This window comes from Giraffa tippelskirchi, chromosome 5 (assembly GCF_054371585.1).
Source record: "Giraffa tippelskirchi isolate mGirTip1 chromosome 5, T2T-mGirTip1v1.2.pri, whole genome shotgun sequence".
NCBI lineage: Eukaryota > Metazoa > Chordata > Mammalia > Artiodactyla > Giraffidae > Giraffa > Giraffa tippelskirchi.
In genome coordinates this window covers 178184626-178206844 of record NC_137279.1, presented here as the reverse complement: position 1 = coordinate 178206844, position 22219 = coordinate 178184626, and the positions used below count along the sequence as shown (strand labels likewise).

Sequence of the window (22219 nt, the reverse complement as noted above, 5' to 3'; positions counted from 1 at the left end):
TGCTGGCTCAGCAGTAAAGAAAAGTGAAAGTGAAGTCGCTCAGTCGTGTCCGACTCTTTGCGACCCTGTGGACTGTAGCCCACCAGGCTCCTCCGTCAATGGGATTCTCCAGGCAAGAATACTGGAGTGGGTTGCCATTTCCTTCTCCAGGGGATCTTCCCAACCCAGGGATCGAACCCAAGAATCCGCCTGCCAATGAAGGAGACACAAGTTTGATCCCGGGTCAGAAAGATCCCCTGGAGGAGGAAATGGCAACCCACTCTGGTATTCCTGTTTAGGAAATCCCATTGACAGAGGAGCCTGGTAGGCTACAGACCATGTGGTCACAAGAGTTGGACACAATTTAACGACTAACCCACCAACAACCATGTATAAAATTGGTAACTAATGAGAACCTACTAATAAGAACCTGTGCTATAGCACAGGGAACTTTATTCAGTGATCTGTGGTGACCTCAAGGGGAAGAAAATCCAACAAAGAGGGGATACATGTATGGCTGATCCACTTTGCTGCATAGCAGAAACTAACACAATATTGTCAAGCAACTCCAATAACTATTGTTTTTAATCGATCCATTCATGCTAACCATGTCACAGACATAGTCTCTCTAGTTCAAAGTTAAGATCTTTATAGAAGAGGAGGCAGCCATAGCAGATGGGAAGTCTGCTGAGCTGAGACCTGGATCCTTTATCCCATTCTTGCTCTCTCTTCTCTGTTTCTGGACTGTATCATTTCTATATCTTAATAGCCTCTCTTAAGCGTGACCTCACTCATATCATACTACCTGTGCCTCAGTTTCCTCATCTGTAAAGCCCTGGAGAGAGAGAACAACCTGGTCTCTGAGCCCTCTTTAGAATTTAAAACATAGGAAATCTCTGAGAGAGGAGAGCCCACTTATATATAAACAGCTTATTGCTGACAGTTCAGAAGTGGAGGAGAATTTTAATGCCAAACTGAAGTAATCTGCTCAGGTTTTTCCTTGCACAAGATATCGAATATTATTTTAACAAAAACATTATCATATTAATTTCCCTAATAGAAAGTCTTCCCTGTATAACAAAGAGGTTCTATATTTGTTGAACTAGTGACATAGCTTTCCTATGTTGAATAGGAAAATGTTAGCTCAAATATATTTATTAAGCATTGTCCATTTAACAAACTATTTTAGAATATGCACTCAACTTCTGGCAGAGTATTCAATGCAAACTATTCAATTATATTTAATATATTTAACTATTCAATTATATTTAAATTATATATGTGATGTTTTAAAAACTGAGTTAGTAGTGGGGAGATAAAGAGGTTTTATTTTTTAGTTTAGCAGATCTATAAATGGCAATACATTATTCCACATGCTATTTGATTAAAAAAATCTGTCTGCTGTATTATTTTTTTTCTGTCTGCTGTATTATGGGCTTCCCAGGTAGCACTAGTGGTTAAAAAAAAAAACCCACCTGCCAATGCAGGAGATATAAGAAATTCAGGTTTGATCCTTGGGTCAGGAAGATCCCCTGGAAGCCTGGAGGAGAGCATAGCAACCCACTCCAGTATTCTTGCCTGGAGAATCCCATGGACAGAGGAGCCTGGCAGGCTACAGTCCATGGGGTTGCAAAGAGTTGGACATGACTGAAGCGACTTTGCACACACACAGGCACACTGTATTATATTAAATCAAGTCTAAAAGATTCTGAGTATCTGAATGTTTATTCACTCATACATGATAGGGGAAAGGGAGTCTCAACAAACACATAAGTGAGTAATTCCAAAGCATTCTCTATGGCAAAGAGTACCATGAATAAAATAAGGTGGGATAGAAAGTAGCACTATCCAGGGATAGTATTAGGTTGGTGCAAACATAACTGCAGTTTTGGACTGTGAATTGTAAATCATTATAACTAGGCTCAAACGCATCTTTATTCATCAAAATAGGAACCATTACAATCAATAGATTTTTGCCAATGAGAAATATGTTTGTTTATTCCTGTAACATAAAAATTCGTGCTTCAGGATTCAATGAACTTTGGAAACCATTTTCTGCCTCCTGCTGGTTGTGGAAGAGTTTTCTCTGCAAAAAGTTGTCAAGATGCTTGAAGAAGTGGTAGTCAGTTGGCAAGAGGTCAGGTGAATGTGGTGCATGAGGCAAAACTTTGTAGCCCAATTCATTCAACTTTTGAAGAGCTGGTTGTATGACGTGTTGAGGCATTGTCGTGGAGAAGAATTAGGCCTTTCTGTTGACCGATGCCTGCTGCAAGTGTAGCAGTTTTCGATGCATCTCATCAATTTGCTGAGCACACTTCTCAGACATAATGGTTTCACTGGGATTCAGAAAGCTGTAGCAGATCAAACGGGCAGCAGACCGCCAAACAGTGACCATGACATTTTTGGGTGCAAGTTTGGCTTTAGAAAGTGTTTTGGAGCTTCTTTTCAGTCCAACCGTTGAGATGGTTGTGACTGATTGTCATATAAAATCCACTTTTCATCACATGTCACAATCTAATCAAGAAATTGTACATTGTTGTTGTATAGAATAAGAGAAGATGACACTTCATAACGATGAATTTTTTGGTTTGTGGTCAGCTCATGAAGCACCCTCTTATTGAACTTTTTCACCTTTCCAATTTACTTCAAATGCCAAATAATGATCGAATGATCGACATTGTGTTCTTTAGCAACCTCTTGTGTAATTGTAAGAGGATCTGCTTCGAGAGCCTGTAAATTTGTTGTCAACTTCCAAAGGCCAGCCACTATGTTCCTCATCTTCAAGGTTCTCATCTCTTTGCAAAACTTCTTGAACCAGCACTGCACTGTACATTCGTTAGCAGTTCCGGGGCCAAATGCGTTGTTGATGTTGCAAGTTGTCTCCGCTGCTTTATGACCCATTTTGAACTCGAATAAGAAAGTCGCTTGAATTGCTTTTTGTCTAACATCATTTCCATAGTCTAAAACAAATATAAGTAATAACTCATTAGCAAAAAAACATAAAGCAAGAAATGTGCATTAAAATGATATATAACATAACCACATGTATTTCAGAATGTACTCCAATATCAAAGGCAAATTTCAATAATGTAAAAACTGCAATTATTTTTGCACCAACCTAATTTTTTTATATTTTATTATTTTTATTTATTTATTTGGCTGCACGGGGTCTTAGTTGCAGCTCACAGGATCTTCAGTCTTCACTGTGACATGTGGGATCTAGTTCACTGACCAGGGATTGAATTGGGGTCCCCTGCCTTGGGAGAATGAAGTCTTAGCCACTGGACCACCAGGGAAGCCCCAAGGATAGTATTTTATATTGAGTGGTTAGGGAAGGCTTCACTCATGATATCTGAGCAGAGATCTGTGGAGAGTTAAGAAATGAGTGGAAAGGAGAACTAGAGAAAGAGAAAAAGCAGGACTTGCAAGAAATCTCTCTGGAGAAGAGCATCTTCATCTCAAAGGATTCCCACAAACTATTTTTTAAAGGACAATGAGAAACTCACAAAAAAATCCACCAAAGCACCCTAGTAAACAATATATTATAAGCAGACAACATCAGCAGAAACACATAAGCAAAGATCACCATTTTATGAAATGTAAAGTATACAACAATCATGCTTACTTTGTTTAAAGAAATAAAGCACAAGTCTGACAATATTTGCAGGGAACAAGAATCTGCAGGGAAAAGAATGACATGAAAGATTTGGAAAATAACTAAAGAGAATCTCCAGAATAAAAAAAAAAAAGCACAAAAGATCAATGTCTGGGTTTAACAACAGATTAGACATTGTTGGAGAGAGAATTAGTGAAAAAGTCCAAAGAAACTACCCAAAATACTTCAAAGAGAGAAAATACCAGAGCAAATACAGAGACGATATTAAAATACAGAGAGGATACAGTCCAACATGAATTTATTTCAAGTCTCAGGTAGAGAAAAGAGAAGGAGTAAAAGCAATATTTTAAGAGAATCACTGAGAATTTTGTAGAACAAATGAAAGGCACCAATCACAGATTCAAAGGGTTCAGTGAAACACAATCCCAGTAAGTGAAAAGAAATCCACCACCAGACACATCATAGTGAAACTTCGTAAGATTAAGACAAAGAAAACATCTTAAATATAGCCAGGGGTAAAAAAACAGATTACTTTGAAAGACTGGCAGTTGTCTTCCCAGTAACAACCATGCGGGTCAAAGACAATGGAATGACATCTTCAGTGTATTAAGAGAAAACAATTGCCCATCTAGAAATATAGCCTCGTTGAAAACACCTTTTTAAAATAGGAGTGGACTTGCCTAGTGGTACAGCAGATAGGAATCCACCTGCTGATGCAGGGAACATGGGTTTGGTCCCTGGCTCTGGGAAGATTCCACACAGGGAAAATAAGCCTGTGTGCCCCAACTGCTGAGCCCATGCTCTAGAGTCTGTGCTCCACAACAAGAGAAGCCAGAGCTGTGGGAAGCCCTCGCACCACAGCTAGAGTAGCACCTGCTCACTGCAACTCAAGAAAGCCCACAGGCAGCAAGGAAGATCCAGCACAGCCAAAAATAGATAAATAAGTAAAATAACAAAATGGGAACAAAATCGTTTTCAAACAAGAACTGAGAGAACTTGCTACGAAGAGTTACTTGCTAAAAGAAATTCTAAATGATGTTTTTCTGAGAAGGGTAACCCCAGGTAAAAGATCTGAGCAACAAGAAGGAAGGAAAGCTGAAAAAGTAACAAAGATGTAAATAAATCTAAATGAACACTATTTCCCCAAAACTAAAAAAAATTTCTTGTTTTTTTTTTTTTAAGGAAAAAAATGCATGATAACATGATTTATAATCAGGAGGGAGGTAAATGAAATTAACGGGTTCTAAGGTCAGTGTACCATTCAAGAGAATAAAGAAATTTATTAATCAATTTTAGACGTTGATGAGTGAAACATGTATGTTATAGCTTCATGAGGAATCACTTAAAGAATATAAATGGAGTGCCTATATTCAGAACCAGGAAGGGGAAAAAAATGGAATGATATGAAAGTGAAAGTGCTAGTCACTCAGTCCTGTCTGACTCTTTGTGACCCCATGGACTGTTAGCCCACCAGGCTCCTCTGTCCATGGGATTATCCAGGCAAGAATACTGGAGTGGATTGCCATTCCCTTCTCCAGGTGATTGTTCCGATCCAGGGATCGCACCTGGGTCTCCTGCACTGCAGGCAGATTCTTTATCATCTGAGCCACTAACCAAAATGAGGCAAGAAAGGAAAGAAAACAAAATATAGAAATAGGTAGAAAAAACAGCAAGCCCAAATAAGAGAGGTAAACCTAAACAGATCTGAGGTAAAACTAGATATGAATGAGCTAAATATTTCAGCTAAAAATCAGACTGTTGGACTGAACATAAAAAATCCTGCTGTATGTATGCCATTTGCAAAATAATCATAAAGAAACTTGGAAAATATATATAATTCAAATACCAAATGAAACTTGATATCAAAATATAGATATAGATATATACACACACAAGAGCAGACACATACATCATTCAAAATATGTAAGTATTAAAGAGTTTATCTTAAGCAAAGGAAGGATGGAGGTGGGTTTAATGAAAGATGAGAGAGACTGTAATTGTTGGGTTATAGTTTCAGAGGTCAGAAGTCCCAAATGGATCTCACTGAGCTAAAACTGAAGTTCTGGCAGAGCTGAATTTCTTCTGAAGACTCTAGGGGAGAATTTGTTCCCTTGCCTCTTCCACCTTCTAGAGACCACCTGCATTCCTTGGCCCATGGCCCCTTCCACCATCTTCAAAGCCAGCAGCATAGCATCTTCAAATCTCTTTTCACCTCTAACACTCTTGCCTCCCTCTCATAAGGACCCTTGTGATTACACTGGGTCCACCAGGATAATCTCAAGATCCTTCCTCACATTGACAAAGCCCATTCTGTGAATAAGGCAACATATTCACAGATTCTAGGGATTAGGACGTGAACATCTACAAAGGGATGGGGGAAGGGCATTATTCTGCCTACTACACATTGGAAGTCACACTGTGTCACTCCTGCTCTACCCTAGCAATCAAAGCAACCACAGCTGGTCCCGATTTAAGAGGAAGGGGCACAGACTAGCCTCTCAGTGGAAAGAGTGCCACTGACTCTATGGCATGTTTTTAACATCCCACCACCACCCCTGTGTGGCAGCTCCATGCTTCCTGGGCAGGGAGGAGCTCCATTACTTTCTTCACTCAGCAGCAGCAAAGAGATGGACAATCTAACGATTCCACAGACACATGAGAGAAGGTGAAAGATACACAGTGCAGTTGCAGTTTTGGCTAATTTTAAACAGTGTCATATAAAATAATTAATCCCTCTGCTCTTTATGCACAGTCAAGCAAACCCTAGTTTAATTGTATTCCTCTGTGAGAATCAGACTTGAATTGTGTGAGTTTTGAATTATGTGAGTGCTTTCAGAATGCATCCCTTACATAAACTCTGAACACGCTGTACTTGTTTTGATTCTGTGAGGGTCCAAAACATAATATGACATGAAGAAAGAAAACAGAGGAGATGTGAAATTACAAGCAACTTTCAGCATAAGGATTAGAGAATCACCAAATGATTAACTTCCTTCAAAACACGAGTTTCCCATGCTGTTTGAATTGAAGGAATGTTTTTTGCTGTTGAAATCAAGCATTATTAGTAAACAGCAGTTGTGAGAACTCGAAGTGGCTAAATTGTAGGCTTTGTTGGAAACAGGCCTGAATAGAACATATTAGCATAAATTGTATTTTTTATGGTTAAGCTGCAGTGTTAAATATCAAACTGTGCTAAACAATTGCTCTCCTTACAGCAGCTAAATTGAACTACCTGTTGTATCAGTTTAGTATATTGTCAAAACTGGAGAAGTCAGCAATTTCAGTGGATGTGTTTGTAAAATACCCTAAGGTCCTCTGGCTTAACTTCAGTGAACAAAATGCTGCTTAGGGTGTTAAAAGTCTGCCTATTAAAAATAAGGATTAGCAATGGGGTAAAATATAAGACTAATGTTTAAAAGGAAACTCAGTATACTGTAAAAAAAATGAACATAATACATTCAGTTCACATTTCATATCAAAAAAGTCTTTATTCTGTCTTAATTTTCTCTAAACTAAGTATGGAATTCAATCATTTTTGTCTCACTCTTGTACCTTCAGGAGACTGGACACTGAATTTTGCCCCATTAAATGGAGTATCACTCTTTCCTTCCACTTTTGATCCTGGCTATTTCACACAAATGAGAAGGGGAGATCAAGCAAAATGTATACCCTCACGACTTCATGGTTTTTGCTCAATTGTATGTATTCTTTGAGAATGCTAAGTATTGCAAATAGGCCTCTGTCTTCTACCTTAAGCGAATGCTTGTATACTTCCCAGCAGATATTAATCATCCTGAGAGTTAAGTAGTTGGTATATGGCTTAGTTCTGTCAAATGTAAAGTTGAAATAGTTGAAAATAAGATCATAAACCCTCGTCTGAGGTCTGACCATTCAAAACCATTTGAAATATTTGAAATAATCAAGCATTAGTTCATAAATGGTTTTCTTATGACTCCTGTAGTACAGGAAGACTGCTAGAGGATCAAACAAGCTGTCCTTAGCACTTCCCTCAGGCTATTTTGCCACTCTTATTTTGATCTCATCTACATAATTTGGAATCATTTTTCATGTTTTTAATACTCTTGTCTAATTATAAAAGCAACACATGCTCATTGTAGAAAATTTAGAAAACATAAACCAACTAAATAAAAAAGTAAAAATCCTCCATAATAATTTTTAAAGCCTCTGAATTCAAAAGAAATTAGAATTGAAGCAAAAAGGTAAATATAAAAATTAACTCATAAAAGTGCTGGAGGGAGATACAGGTGGATTTTTTATGAGTACCTCCCCAGCAATCCCACCCCAAGGATCTCATCAGCATTTCCTCTCACATCAATGGGCATTCAAGCCAGTACCATCAGAATCTCAATGCCAGGAAAACTCCAGAGGACAAATGGGACATGTGGACAATTCATTAAAACATAATGCAAATTGAGATAGATAGAGAAAAATTAGAACTCAGAGAAGAAAGAAAAGAGATCTGACTAGCAGGATCAGAGACTGTGTCAGAAAAGAAGCATTTGAGTGGACCTGTGAATGATGACCTTAGCTATCAAGAAGCTAAGAAGTCAAAGGGAATGCACTCCAAAGGACAGGGAACACAATGGAAAGCACAGAGTTAGTTGTGACATTCAGTAAGGATAGTGATCAAGTCACAGAAGAAATGCCTTGGTGACCCACTCTTTAATCATCAAGAAAGTCAAACCAGACAGCAATTTGATCCATCCTTTTTTTTCAGTGTTTTCTTATGAGTCAATGTCAGCGTACTCTAGAAAATCTAGCATCTTCAAACATTTCTGAACTCTTCTAGATGGGGTTATTTTAAAGGCAGTTAACAGAAACTCAATTCAAACTAGCAAAAAACAGAAATTTATTAACTCACATATTGAGAAGTTTAGTGTGCTGACTGGTTCAGGTAAAGCTTGATCTAGGTGCTTATATGATGCTCATGTTTCAGTCTTTCTCTACTCTGCTTGTTTCTGCTTCTCTTTGCAGACTAGCTCCATTCTTTACTGCTGTAAATGGACTCTTCCCATATCACAGGACAGAGAATTTCTAGCAGCCCCAGGCCAACATCCTTACCACTTGCTGGCACAAGTGAAGAGAACAGTCTTCCTCCCTATATCTAGTAGAAGAGCCTCAGGGAGGCATCTTTGTGACCCATCCCTAAAACCACCCACCATGACTGGAAGGATATATAACACTACAGTTGGCCCAGCCAACTGTAGGTCACATGCCCCGCGTGAGAGTAGGAGGCAGTGTATGTCACCTTAATAGTCAGCCCCCCCAGGACCACATGAAGTGAAGGAGCAGCTTCCCAATGGAAGAAGAGGATAGGAGAGTATGTCTGGCACATAGCAGCTTTAACCATCATAGTCTATCTCCCAGATATTTGGGAGGATTTCTTCCTTCTCAAATATCTTCACAGTCCCCCAGACTTGAGTGTGAGTGTGCCTCACTGCTGGTGGATGGTGGCTCTCCTACAGTACATGCTACTGAGAGGTATACTATAGACACACTCAAGCTAGCACCTAAACAACTCCCCTGACAAAGATTTTCATGAAATACTCAAAATGGAAAGCTTCACTGAATTGCAAAATGGAGACCCAAAGGATCCAATCACTCCCTAACCACACCCCCAAGTATAAGAGATATCTATGTCCAGCTCTTGTGTCTTAGGTTAGAATATTTAAAATATGGTCATTTAAATCAGATCAGAGATCGAACAAGCATTCATATTGTTGCCAACCAGGGTTCCTGGCCTTCCCCAATCAACAGAAATTGATAAGAGGCCAGATAAGAAATTCAGGCAAGGGTTTTCTGGGGCTTCTGCTGCAGCAGGGGAGAATGAAAACAAGTAGCAGGTTCCCTTCCTTGCTGGCTCCCTGAGTCAGGGCGATGGGTTCCTCAAATGGGGTAAAAGTAGCAGTGTATCAGGGGATCAGGCCAGAGGGCTGGCTTAGGTGGTTTGCCCATCCTTATATGGTGTTGAGTGCAGCAGGCATGCGTAGACCCCTGCTTTTGCTCCTGACACTCTGGTTTTGCTCCTGGCTCTTCAGAAGTGGCAGCTGAAGTGTTTTTTGGTCTTTTTGTAATATGTTGTCCATAATTTGCCCCAACTGCAGGGGGAAGCAGTTATTTTTAGTTCCTTATAATTTCTTTGTTTTTTGTTGCTACAGGAGACATTTGTCCTGATGCAAGCACTGCAGCACTGCAGGAAAGGGTCGCTGGTCTCAGGTCCCAGCCTGTCTCAATATGTCCTTTTATATATGCCAGGCCCTGTCCTAAGTGTGTTACATACAGTAATACTTTCAATGATCCATGAGGCAGGATCTATTATTATTTCCATCATGGATGGGGAAGCCAAACCAGAAAGAGGCCACACTCACACACACCTGGATATGAGCCCAGGCAGTCCAGCTGCAGAGTCCGTGCTGTTAATTCCAACCCTGGAGTCACCCCACTCAAGATAGATCATAAGGTAAAAATGAAGATCCAGGGGACAGAAAAAAACAGTGATGAATACTACACTGAAAGAAGTAATCTACAAGAGAACAAGCAAGCAGATGTAATAACATAATCTAGACACAGAACTGTCAGCTCCACAGCATGAACCTATGGGCATAGTCCCAACGCTGGCTAGGACACCGGGACACACTGTCAAGAGAAGCTGGAAGCAATCTGCTTTAACTAATCCAGATTAAGGGCTCCTCCTACACCAAAGGCATGAAAACATCCTCTCCCTGCCACAGATGCTGGGCCCACAAAGGCAGCCTCGCATGTAGGGATAACCTTTTTACACAGGACCGAAGGCAGCTCATTGCCATGTGCAATAGTGTTCCTTGAATATTGTGGCACCTATTATTAAGAGAGTCACAAGGGCAGAGAGACTAGGTTCTGGGATCAAATATGTATTTATTGAGCACCTATTATGTGCCAGCCATGGGCTAGGTTCTGAGGACATAGGACAATGACTAGACAGATACAGCCAATCCCTCACAAAACTTTCCACCCAGCCCTGATTTGCTTCACATTCTAGCTGAGGTTAACTAGAGTTTCTAGCATCTTTTTACAAGCAGACCTGGGATCTGGACAGTATGCACCTGACACGCATACAGTTGGTAAAATACTGAATTTGTTACTCTTGTTTAGTCACTAAGTTGTATCCAACTCTTTGCAACCCCATGGACTGTAGCCAGCCAGGCTCCTCTGTTCATGGGATTTCGCAGGCAAGAATACTGGTGTGGGTTGCCATTTCCTTCTTCAAGAGATCTTCCCCACCCAGGAATTGAACCTGCATCTCCTGCATTGTAGGCGGATTCTTTACCATTGAACCACCAGGGAAGCCCAAATATTTTTCACTGTTTAGTAAATAGCCATTACCTAAATCTCTTAACTCCCCACTATTACATGCCCTAACCTGGTCTCCTTCTCAGGACCCCCTGGAATGTTCTCACAATCCATTATCTAGAGGACTAACCCAGGCCGGGCAGGGGGTCTCTAGGATGCTCTCCAGCACGTGATCTGCAGGCAGTGTGATTGCTGGGTACCCATGCCTCTGTTCATATGCACTAAAAACAGCCAAATTGCAAAAAGTGTCTTCCCCCTCTAGACAAGCTTTAAACACACTTTTCTGGTTGATTGCCAGTTCTCTTTAGAAACAGTAGTTCTTTATGTTTAAAAAAAAAAAAACAAAAACGAAAAGCATCAGACACACAATGTGACAATCAGCAACTGTCTGAGTACCGCCTGTTGATTCAGAGGACATCTTGCCAAGATGAGACCAAATTACCTCCTCCGCCCTTGCCTCCCACTGCAGCTCTTCTCAACAGACACCTTCAGAACAGAGACCTCAGTGAGCCAGACCCAGATGGCCCAGCAGTCAAGGTAACCAGAGGGGCCTCTCATGGCTCAGACTCCTACTGGCTACATCAATCACAAAGGAATGCAAATCACACCTGTCTGGGAGTTTTACCTGCCTGTTCATGTGACAGCCTCACTCACTGGGATATCCCCCTACCTGCCCAGTGCCAGGAAAGGTGAAGACTGGCCCTGAGAGAGGTCTGCAAAAGGCAGTCAGGTTCCCCGTTATTACTATGCTTTCAGTTCTGGCTGCCCCTTAAAATCATCTGTGTTCGTGTGTTAGTCACTCAGTCATGTGTGACTCTTTGCAACCCTATGGACTGTAGCCCGCCAGGCTCCTCTGTCCATGGAATTCTCCAGGCAAGAATACTGGAGTGGGTAGACATTCCCTTCTCCAAGAGATCTTCCAGGGATTGAACCCAGGTCTCCTGAATTGCAGGCGGATTCTTTACTGTCTGAGCCACCAGGGAAGCCCATAAAATCAACTAGAGGTGCTTTAAATATAGAGGCCAGGCCACAGCTGGGCACCACCATGTTGACCACCAATCCACTGGGACCTATTGTGGTGTAGGGAGCTCCAGACCTGTGAACTGACTCCATGGATGAGTTATACCCCAAGAATTCCCCTTTCCTACAGACAAGCCTGCAGTCCAGGTGGAAAGTGTTCAGATGTCATTCCGGCTGCAGGTCTTCCCCACCCACCCTGCCCATGCACTCATACAGCAGATTGAGCCGTGGGCCATAAGGTGCCCTCCTTCTGCCTGGTCAAGGTCTTGAGGCTACCTGGTTCTGGCATTTTGCTCACACATGGTGGCAGGACAGTGAAAACAAGAAAGACACTTATTCAGATCCTAAGATGAGAGTGCAAATTTTTTGTGCCACAAATTATTTATCTATCCTAATGTTTATGGAAACGGGTGGCTTCCAGTTTGGAGTTATTAAAAATCTTCTTGTACTTATATTTTGTTGAACAGATGTCCCCCCTTCTGTTGGATATGTATCTAGAGATGTGATTGCTTGGTCATAGAATAATGTGCATATATTAAGTTTCGGAAGATATCACCAAAGGGATTTTCAAAATGGTTGTACCAATTTATTTTATGCTCCCACCAATGGTATATGAGAGTTTTACATGTTCTGCATCTTTGCCAACACTTGCTGTTATTTGTCTTTTTAAAATTTTAAACATTAGTGGGTACATGGGTATTTGAATTTCTTGATGACTAATGCCATTGAGCACCTTTCTTAACGTCTACTGGCCATGGGGACAGCCCTTATTTTGAAGTTCTTGTTCAATAATTCTGGCCATATTTCCACTGTTTTCTATCTTTCTTTATTGATTTGTAGTTATTTATATATCCTTGATGCAAATATATGCAAATATATGTTTATATATCCTTTGTCAAATATATGTTATCTTCTCCTCCTCTGAGGATTACATTTCATTCTTTCTCTGAAATGTAATGAAATTACATTTTATTCTCTAATGGTGTCTTTTAATGAACAGATGTTCTTACTCTTAATGAAGTCAACATTTCTATCATGGTTAGTATATTTTGTGTCCTGTTTACTTATCTTTGCTTACTGTAAGGTCATAAAGATGTTTTCCTTTGCCTTTCATATTTAGATCTGCAATTAATCTGGATTGTCATAGTACAGATCAACCATATAGATAGACAGGTAGATAGATAGATACCAAGATAGATAGATAGACAGGTAGATAGATAGATAGCATTGTGAATGACCTAGAACCATTTATTGAAAAGACTGTCATTCCCTACTGCACTTAAGTGTCACCTTTGTCAAAAAGCCAGGTGATCATTTGTGTGTCAGTCTAGCTCTGAACTATATTCTGTTTCAATGGTCTATGTGTCTTTTCTAGTGCCATACTATAGCTTTAAAATAGATCTTGATACCTCGCACAGGACTTCACAAGTTGTGCTAGTGGTAAACATTCTATCTGACAATGTAGAAGACCTAAGAGACGTGGGTTCGATCCCGGGGTTGGGAATATCCCCTGGAGGAAGGCATGTCAACCTACTCCAGTATTCTTGTTTGGAGAATCAATGCCACAGACAGAGGAACCTGGCAGGCTACGGTCCATAGGGTCGCAAAGAGTCGGACACAACTGAAACGACTGAGCATGCAGGCATGCACAATACCTAGCAGTGTAATTACTCCAATTTTGTTCTTCAAGACTGCCTTGGCTACTTTTATTTAAATATTAGAATAAACTTGTCAACTTCTATTTTTAAAATGCAGCTCTTTTTAAAAATTATAACTGCACTAAACCTATAAATGGGGCTTTCCTGGTGACTCGGTGGTAAAGAATCCTCCTACCAATGCAAAGAGAGGTGGGTTCCATCCCTTGGTTGGGAAGATCCCCTAAAGGAGAAAATGGCAACCCACTCCAGTATTCTTGCCTGGGAGATCCCATGGACAGAGGAGCCTGCTGCTGCTGCTGCTGCTAAGTCACTTCAGTCGTGTCCGACTCTGTGCGACCCCATAGACGGCAGCCCACCAGGCTCCACCGTCCCTGGGATTCTCCAGGCAAGAACACTGGAGTGGGTTGCCATTTCCTTCTCCAAGGCATGAAAGTGAAAAGTGAAAGTGAAGTCGCTCAGTTGCGTCCGACTCAGCGACCCCATGGACTGTAGCCTACCAGGCTCCCCCATCCCTGGGATTCTCCAGGCAAGAACACTGTAGTGCGTTGCCATTGTCCATGGGGCTGCAGAACTCAGCAACTAAACAACAAACAACAAAAACCTGTAGATCACTGTGGAGTTGACATCTTTAAAATACTGACTTTATAATCTGTGAACATGGTATAACCCTCCATTTATCTAGATTTCTTTTATTTCAATAATGCTTACAGTAATTTCATATAGAGCCTTTGTATATCTTTTATTAGATTTATGGCCAACTGCATTATGATTTTGCACCATTGTAAATGATACTGTTTTTTAAATTCAACTTTTATTTATTTGAGGCTTGCATACAGAAATATAATTAATTTTTAAAATATTATCCTTGTGTCAGTAACTTTGATAAAGGTCTACAATTCTTTTGAATTATCTAAATATACAATTCTTATATTATCTGGAAATAATGGTGGTCTTTATGCTTCCTTTCCAATATGCGTGCCTTTTAATTCTTTTTAACTTTTTTCTTTTTATTTATTTTATTTTTTGATGATGCCATGCAGCATATGGGATCTTAATTTCGCAATCAGGGATCCAACCTATGGTCCCTGCATTGCAAGTGCAGGGTCTTAACCACTGGACCATGGGGAGTCCCTAATTATTTTCCTTGTTTTATTTTACTGGCTAGGCCCTCCAGTAAAATGTTGAATAGAATTGGTGGATAGCAGTCTTTCTTATAACATTTTTGATCCCATCACTAAGGATAATATTTGCTAGATGGTTTTAGTAGATACTCTTTACCAGAACAGGAAATTCCCATTTATTGCTAATTTGTTAAGAGATTTCTATCATGGATGTGAGTACGGGCTAAGTCACATCATTTGTGTCTGACTCTTTGTAACCCTATGGCCTGCAGCCTGGTACGCTGCTCTGTTCACGAGATTCTCCAGGCAAGAATACTGGAGTGGGCTGCCATGCCCTCCTCCAGGTGATCTTCCTGACCCAGGGATCAAACGCACGTCTTTTATGTCTCCTGTATTGACAGGCAGACTCTTAACCACCACCACCACCTGGGAAGCCCTTATCATGGGTGAGGAGATTGCAGATTTTAACAATATCATTCATTATTGCCTTTCAGGGATTTGGAGTTTTTTCCCTAACCACCAACTAATATTTTAATTTTTTAATGTTAGTGATCTATACAGAAATTATAGTTGACGTCTAAACAGGCTTACAGATATAGAGAATAAGCTAACCATTAACAATGTAGAGAGGGAAGAGGGAGGAGCAAGACAGAGGTAGGAGATTGAGAAGTACCAGCTTCTCTGGTGGTCCAGTGGTTGCGAATCTGCCCGCCAGTGCAGGGGACACAGGTTCGATCCCTGGTCCAGGAAGATCCCACATGCCTCAGGGCAACTATGCCCATGCAGCAAAACTACTGAGCCCATGAGCTGCACCTACTGAAGCCCATGCGACCTAGAGCCCATGCTCTGCAACAAGAGAAGCCACCACCACAAAGCCTGCACACAGCAATGAAGAGTAGGCCCCACTCACCGCTGCAACTAGAGAAAGCCTACATGGGGCAACAAAGACCCAGTGCAGCTAAAAATAATTTTTTAAAAAAATTGAAGGCAGAGGAGGAGGGGAAGACAGAGGATGAGATGGTTGGATGGCATCACCTACTCAATGGACATGAGTCTGAGCAAGCTCTGGGAGTTGGTGATGGGCAGGGAAGCCTGGCGTGCTGCAGTCCATGGGGTCGCAGAGTCAGACAAGGCTGAGCGACTGAACTGAATAAAAAAAGAAGTGCCAACTAGTATGTATAAAACAAATAAGCTACAAAAATATATTATACAGCACAGGGAACAGAGCCAATATTTTATTATAACTACAAATGAAGGATAACCTGTAAAACTTGTAAATCACTCAGTTGTACACCTGAAACATAATATTGTACATCAACTATACATCAATAAAAGTAAATAAATAAATGGTTTCTCAAAGATAATGTGATATGAAAGGGGGGAAAAGAACACATAGCCTAAGTGAGTCCTCGTTGTCTTCTGAGCCCCTCTGCCAAGCACACTGTGCTTAATTCAGCAAAGGGCTCCTTGTTGACACACCCTGATGCCAATGGATCCAGAGAGAGGGCCAAGGCAATGGAATAGAACCTGCTCTGGGAAGAGAGTCTTTCAGGCACTCCTTCCTGGCACAGATCCTGAAATCTTGCCCCTCCCCTGAGGCTGTCCAGATTGGCAGGGAACCAAGCCATGGTGCCCAGAACCTTCAAAGGTCTCCTTTCTAAAGAAAGATCATGTTTCTTGCTTTGCTGACAAGGAACCTAAGGTTCAAGGAAGTGAAGAGACTGATTCAATGGGCAAATGTCTTTTTAGGGCAAAAAATGTCACCCTCAGCACCTCAAGAGCACAGGAGAGAGAAAAACCGCTGTCATGCATTGGGCAGACGTAAACTTGAGATTTCAGTTAAATTAAACTGCTGTTAAATGTATGATTTTTCTGTCTCACAAATCTTGCCACCATAAAGGGACAAATCAATGCCAATATCCCAGGTTGGGCACAAACGCTGGGCAGAGTGACAAGGCATCCTGTGTGGCAGGCTTCTTCTGCATACTGTCAATGCTGACGAGGCCGGTCATGGGATACAGCCTGGCCACCCTTCCTAGCTAGAGGACATCCTTCACAGAGAGGACGACAAGCAAGTGAGGGGACAGGCCCCAGGGCATAACCAAGAAGGAGAGAAAAGTAAACCTATGAAATGAATCCGAGGACCAAGGGAGAAATCCAGGAGAACATGAGTTCCAAACAAGCAGAGCCTAAAGTGCATTCCAGGCCTAAAAATGTGGCAAAGAGAAAGCAGGGGTTTCAGAGCTGTGGTTTTCTCCGTTAAAACCAAAATGTGTCCCTCCCCCAGTTACAAAGCAAACCTTAAGAAGGTTTGCACCCCCTGGTTCTAGAAACAAGGCAGAGGGGAGACTTTAATTTTTATTACTTTTGCATAAGCAACTTCTCTCTTAAAACTTAAGTATGTGACTTGGGCAAGCCATAACCTCTCTGGATCTGGACAACCTCATTAGTAAAAATGGGGTTGTGGTGTTATCACGCTCAGTTGTGGCCAACTCTTTGCGACCCTATAGACTGTAGTCTGCCAGGCTCCTCTGTCCATGGAATTTTCCGGGCACAAATACTGGAGTCCCAGTTGCCATTTCCTACTCCAGGGGATCTTCCCGATCCAAGGATCGAACTCACGTCTCTTGCATCTCCTGCACTGGCAGATGGGTTCTTTATCATGTGCCACCCGGGATGCCCTACAATGGTAAGAAGACCAAATGGTTTGGCCAGATGACCTGTTGAGTTTCACAACATATCACTGTACCAACTACTGAGGTATTGACTTTATTCATGTGAAAGATATATCCCTAAACATATCAGCAAGAGGTTATACCTAAAATATACTGCAGACTTCACTATTAGAGAAATCCCATTGTCCATGGAGTGGTGGTTCTCTAAGGATGGTGACCAAAGAAGCAGCATCAGCACACCCAGGAACTTTCTAGAAAGGCAAATTCGGGAGCCCTCCACCCAGACACATTGGCTCAGAAACCATGGGGATGGAGCCCAGTAATCTGCGATTCCTGATGCACTAATATGGTGATTCACTTAGCAAACATGTACAATGTGCTAAGTTGCTTCAGTCATGTCCGACTGTTTGCGACCTTATGGACTGTAGCCCACAAGACTCCTCTGTCCATGGGATTCTCCAGGAAAGAATACTGAAGTGGGTCATCATGCCCTCCTCCAGGGGATCTTCCAACCCAGGGATCGAACCTGTGTCTCTTATGTCTCCTGTATTGGCAGGCAGGCTCGTTACCACTAGCACCACCTGAGAAGCCCATCTGTTTCAAGTATTCACTTTATCGGCAAGCATGTCTGTTATATAGAGTTCTACAGTCTTTACCTCCAACAGTATCTGTTTTAGGGAGGAAGAAAAAACTCCCCACAATAGTCCTCCTTGCTGTTCTGGATGCTGCCACCTTAGGGCCTTTCTCCTGGCCATTCCCTTTGCTGGAGAACTGCCCTCTCCACCCAACCCCCTACAGGACTTGACTCCAATGTCACCTTCTCAATGAGGCCTACCCTGTAAATCTGATTCCCCTCACCCTGCTCTACTTGTCCCAAAGTTCTTATCTCCTTCCAAAGAACAAAAAATTTCCTCATTACTATATAGGGTTTTCTGTATGTTGCTGTTGTTCAGATCATTAGTTGTGTCCATGGATTGCAGCACACCAGCCTTCCCTGTCCTTCACCATCTCCCAGAGTCTGCTCAAACTCATGTCCATTGAGTTGGTGATGCCATTCAACCATCTCATCCTCTGTCATTCCTTCTCTTCCCACCTTCAATCTTTCCCAGCATCAGGGTCTTTTCCAATGAGTCAGCCCTTTGCATCAGGTGGCCAAAGTACTGGAGCTTCAGCTTCAGCATCAGTCTTTCCAATGAATATTCAGGCTTGATTTCCTTTAGGATTGACTGGTTTGATCTCCTTGCTGCCCAAGGAACCCTCAAGAGTCTTCTCCACAGTTCAAAGGCATCAGTTTTTCAGCGCTCAGCTTTTTTTATTGTCTAGCTCTCATATCTGTACATGACTACTAGAAAAACCATAGCTTTGACTATAAGGACCTTGTAGGCAAAGTAATGTCTCTGCTTTTTAATATACTGTCCAAGAAGTAAGTTGCCTGACTATAGTTTATTCCGTCTACTAGGAGAGCCTGGAATAGTGTCAGGCACATAGTAGACCCTCATATATTTGTTGAATGATAAATGAGTCAAGCAAGTCCCAGCACAAACCTTGGGGGTACACAGCCTTCCTTTATTTTGTAAAGATTCAAGTGAGGGGCTACCTTTATGAATGCAAGAGGTTTCTATTTCCCTTGGAAGACTGGAGGACTGGTACTCTAGCACCTCAACTAAGGTCCCAGTGTTGGTGCCACAGTTTATCTTTCTGAAGCTGATCCTTCTGATTTTTCAGTCAATGTTAAGAAAGAATGAATTGTTAGAAGCACTCTGTGATTCAGTAGTTGAGGTGTTGAGTGTAGAAAGATTTGCCATCAATTGAATGCACCACGCATCTGACAAAACTTTCTCTCAAAGCATTCTCCAGTGTTTAAAAGTTAAGACTATTAGTTAAATTGCACAAATCATCAGAGTTAACTGAAATTCAGTGCTCTTGCTTCTAGCTTAAAGCGGGAAATATGACATGGGGCCAAATGCCTATGATCTTTTCTTGGCTAGTTCAACAGGAATGATTTGGAAGTAGGGTACTATCTTTCATAACTAACTTATTTTTTATGATTTTCCTAGGAATTTCCAGATCTAGATATTTTTCTATAAAATTATTCTACTCAGATAGCTTTAAGGTCACCACAGGGTAAAAGTGAAGGCCTACCAACTAAGAAAGATCACTGAATCATTGCTACATGTTTCCATAGTCTTTCCATTGCCCATTTGCTTCAAATGATCAAACCATAATAAACAAATTTTCCATAATGTATTTTAGTCTGGAAACCAAGATCTGATGCACTAGTGCATCTCACAGTATTCACAAGCTTCCACTCTCACACTTTTCATAATAGAATCTTCTTTTATGCAGGGTATCCTCCTTCTCCATGTATCCACCAGGTGTACTTCCTGACTGGTCTAAATCAATTATGGTTATCCTATTACTTAATGATTAGTTTTAGAATAAGTGTGTGATAAAATTTTGATCAAAACATGTAGGAAAGTCTGTTGGAGCTTCTGAATAAGAAACATTCTCATCTTCCTCTGGAGATTGTTATTTCTGGATGTGATGCTTGGAATGACTGGACATCTTGTCAACAGAGAGGAACCAGCCTGCGTACAAAGCTAACAAGTTGAGGTAGAATGAGAAGAATCAGGAATCTTGACCCTTATTTGCCATTATTAAGCTGATTAATTTACCAACTCTGGTGTTGTCCTATCTCTGAATTTCCTATAATGTAATACAATACATTTCCTTCTTGTTTAAGCCACTTAAGGTTTTCTTTCTGTTCCTTACAGTCAAAAACACCCTAATTAATACAGCTGGGTATAGAATTCTTGGTTCACTCTCCTTTAGAATTTTGAAAGCATTATTCTATTATATACTAGCATCTACCATTGATTACTGAAATGATATGCAAATCTGTTTCTCATTTCCTTGTGAATAATCTGACTTTTCCTCTTTCTGAGTGCTTCTATAGTGTTTGCCTTCATTCTCAGAGTAGTGAAATTTCATCAGAATGTGTCTTGGTTTGGATCTTTTCTCCCTTAATACTCAATGGCCTCTTTTAATTGAAGAATTTGATTCTTCAGAGAAAGTTTATTTTTTCTTTGATTATTTTTTTGTATCAATTATATAAATGTTAGACCTTCTCAAACTATATCTATTGTCTTTTTCTCATATCTCTTAATCTTGCCACCTTTTTTTGCTCTAGATTCTGAAAGATTTTCTTAACTTTATCTTCCTGGTCACTCATTTGGAAATTATCAGTGTCCTTTCTATTATATAGACATTTTTACTGTGCTTTCAAATTTTCAATAATTATATTTTTAATTTCTGAGAATTTTTTCTTGTCTTCTATGTCATTGTTTCATCTATGTGACATCCCTGAATTGTTTTTTACAAGTCCATATTCTCTCAGGTGACTTATTTGTTTATTTTCATCCTTGTCTTTTATGATGTTGATTTCCCTCAGACATTTGGTGGTCCTTAGTTAACCATTTATATTTACTGGTGAAGGACCTTGTGGGCTAGTGTGAGTAACATGTCTGACTTCCTTTTGTAGTTAAGAATTGTTTGTTCTGAATGTGAAGCAAACTGAACCTTTGTGTAGAGAGAGGTCCTTCTTTTCAGTGTATCTCGGTAGGAAACAAGCAGATGGATTTGGAAAACCCACCACTGTCAAAGAAAAGTGGTGCACTTAACTGCATTTCCTTCCTAGTTTGAGATGACTTTCTTTTTTAACCTTCTAGCTCTTCCCCAGAATTCTCATTTTATCCCATGGATCTCCTTCAAATATCAGCCTGCCTTGCTGCCTTGCTCCAACTTCATTACTTGGACTGTCCTTTTGCAAATCTTTTACAAGTTCAGAAAACAATTCTTAGAATTCAAATTGCTCTATGCACACCTAAGAAAGGAAGGAGCTACTTAGCCAAAATGTCCTGAGGACATCCTTCTAGTTAACCACCCAGATGCTGCCTCAAAGTTTACTCATCCTCTACATGTAACAATTCTATTAACTCTTTGAAGAAAGGCTCCCACTCCAACACAATTTCCCACTTGAGATCTAGGCCATGGACTCCTATTATATATTGCACACTTGAAATAACAGAATGCAAGCCGATCTCACTTCTATCTTCCAGAAATTTGACGAAATTTCTTATCTACCCCTGGCACATATTCCTATTTTCAGAGCTGTCATGGGTTCATTTTTTTCTACATTTCTTTAATTGTCATTTCAGTGGGTCCTAGGAAGGCAGGGAAAGAAAATGAATGCACTCAAGTTTATCATCTTAAACCAGAATTTTAATATATTTCTATTAACACAAACCAATGTTTTATTCCCATTTTTGACAATGTGAGAGGTTTCAGAGTATCTGGGAAGTCCCTGAAATTGTATGCCAAATTTGATATGTACATGCACACGTGCATTTTTCCAGGGAAAGCACTCAATTTTCATCACATTCTCAGTGACCTGTAATCCAAAGCCGATTAGGAAATCAAGAGGAAATGGATAAGACAAACAACTGAGTGTTTCGTGCAAGTGAAATTTATATAATGTGGGAGGTGACGGGTTAGAAGCAAAATTAGCGTTCTGTGAAAAAAATTTTAATCTAGATTCAAATGTATAAAGCCAAATATGTTTTTCTCAAGTAAATTTTAATCAGAATTAATTTGTCTTGAGATACCTCTCTCCTAATTCCCTCCAAATTAATTAATTAATTTCCCTCAGAAATTTAATCTAGGTTATTTCCAGGTAAACCCAGTCACTTTTGGGTAAAAGTAAGCATTTCAAGCTACAACTTGTCAATTCAAAATATCACA

The 22219-nt window shown here is 40.6% G+C and overlaps 1 long non-coding RNA gene across 1 annotated transcript in view; it reads right to left on the bottom strand.

Annotated features, from left to right (window-relative positions):
• Positions 1–1685: 1685 nt before the first annotated feature.
• LOC145506873 (uncharacterized) overlaps positions 1686–22219 on the bottom strand; it is a 45223-nt gene continuing 24689 nt past the window's right edge. Inside the window, exon 2 of the long non-coding RNA XR_014054408.1 lies at positions 1686–2939. This is a non-coding gene — a long non-coding RNA (uncharacterized LOC145506873). The remainder of the gene's footprint in view (positions 2940–22219) is intronic.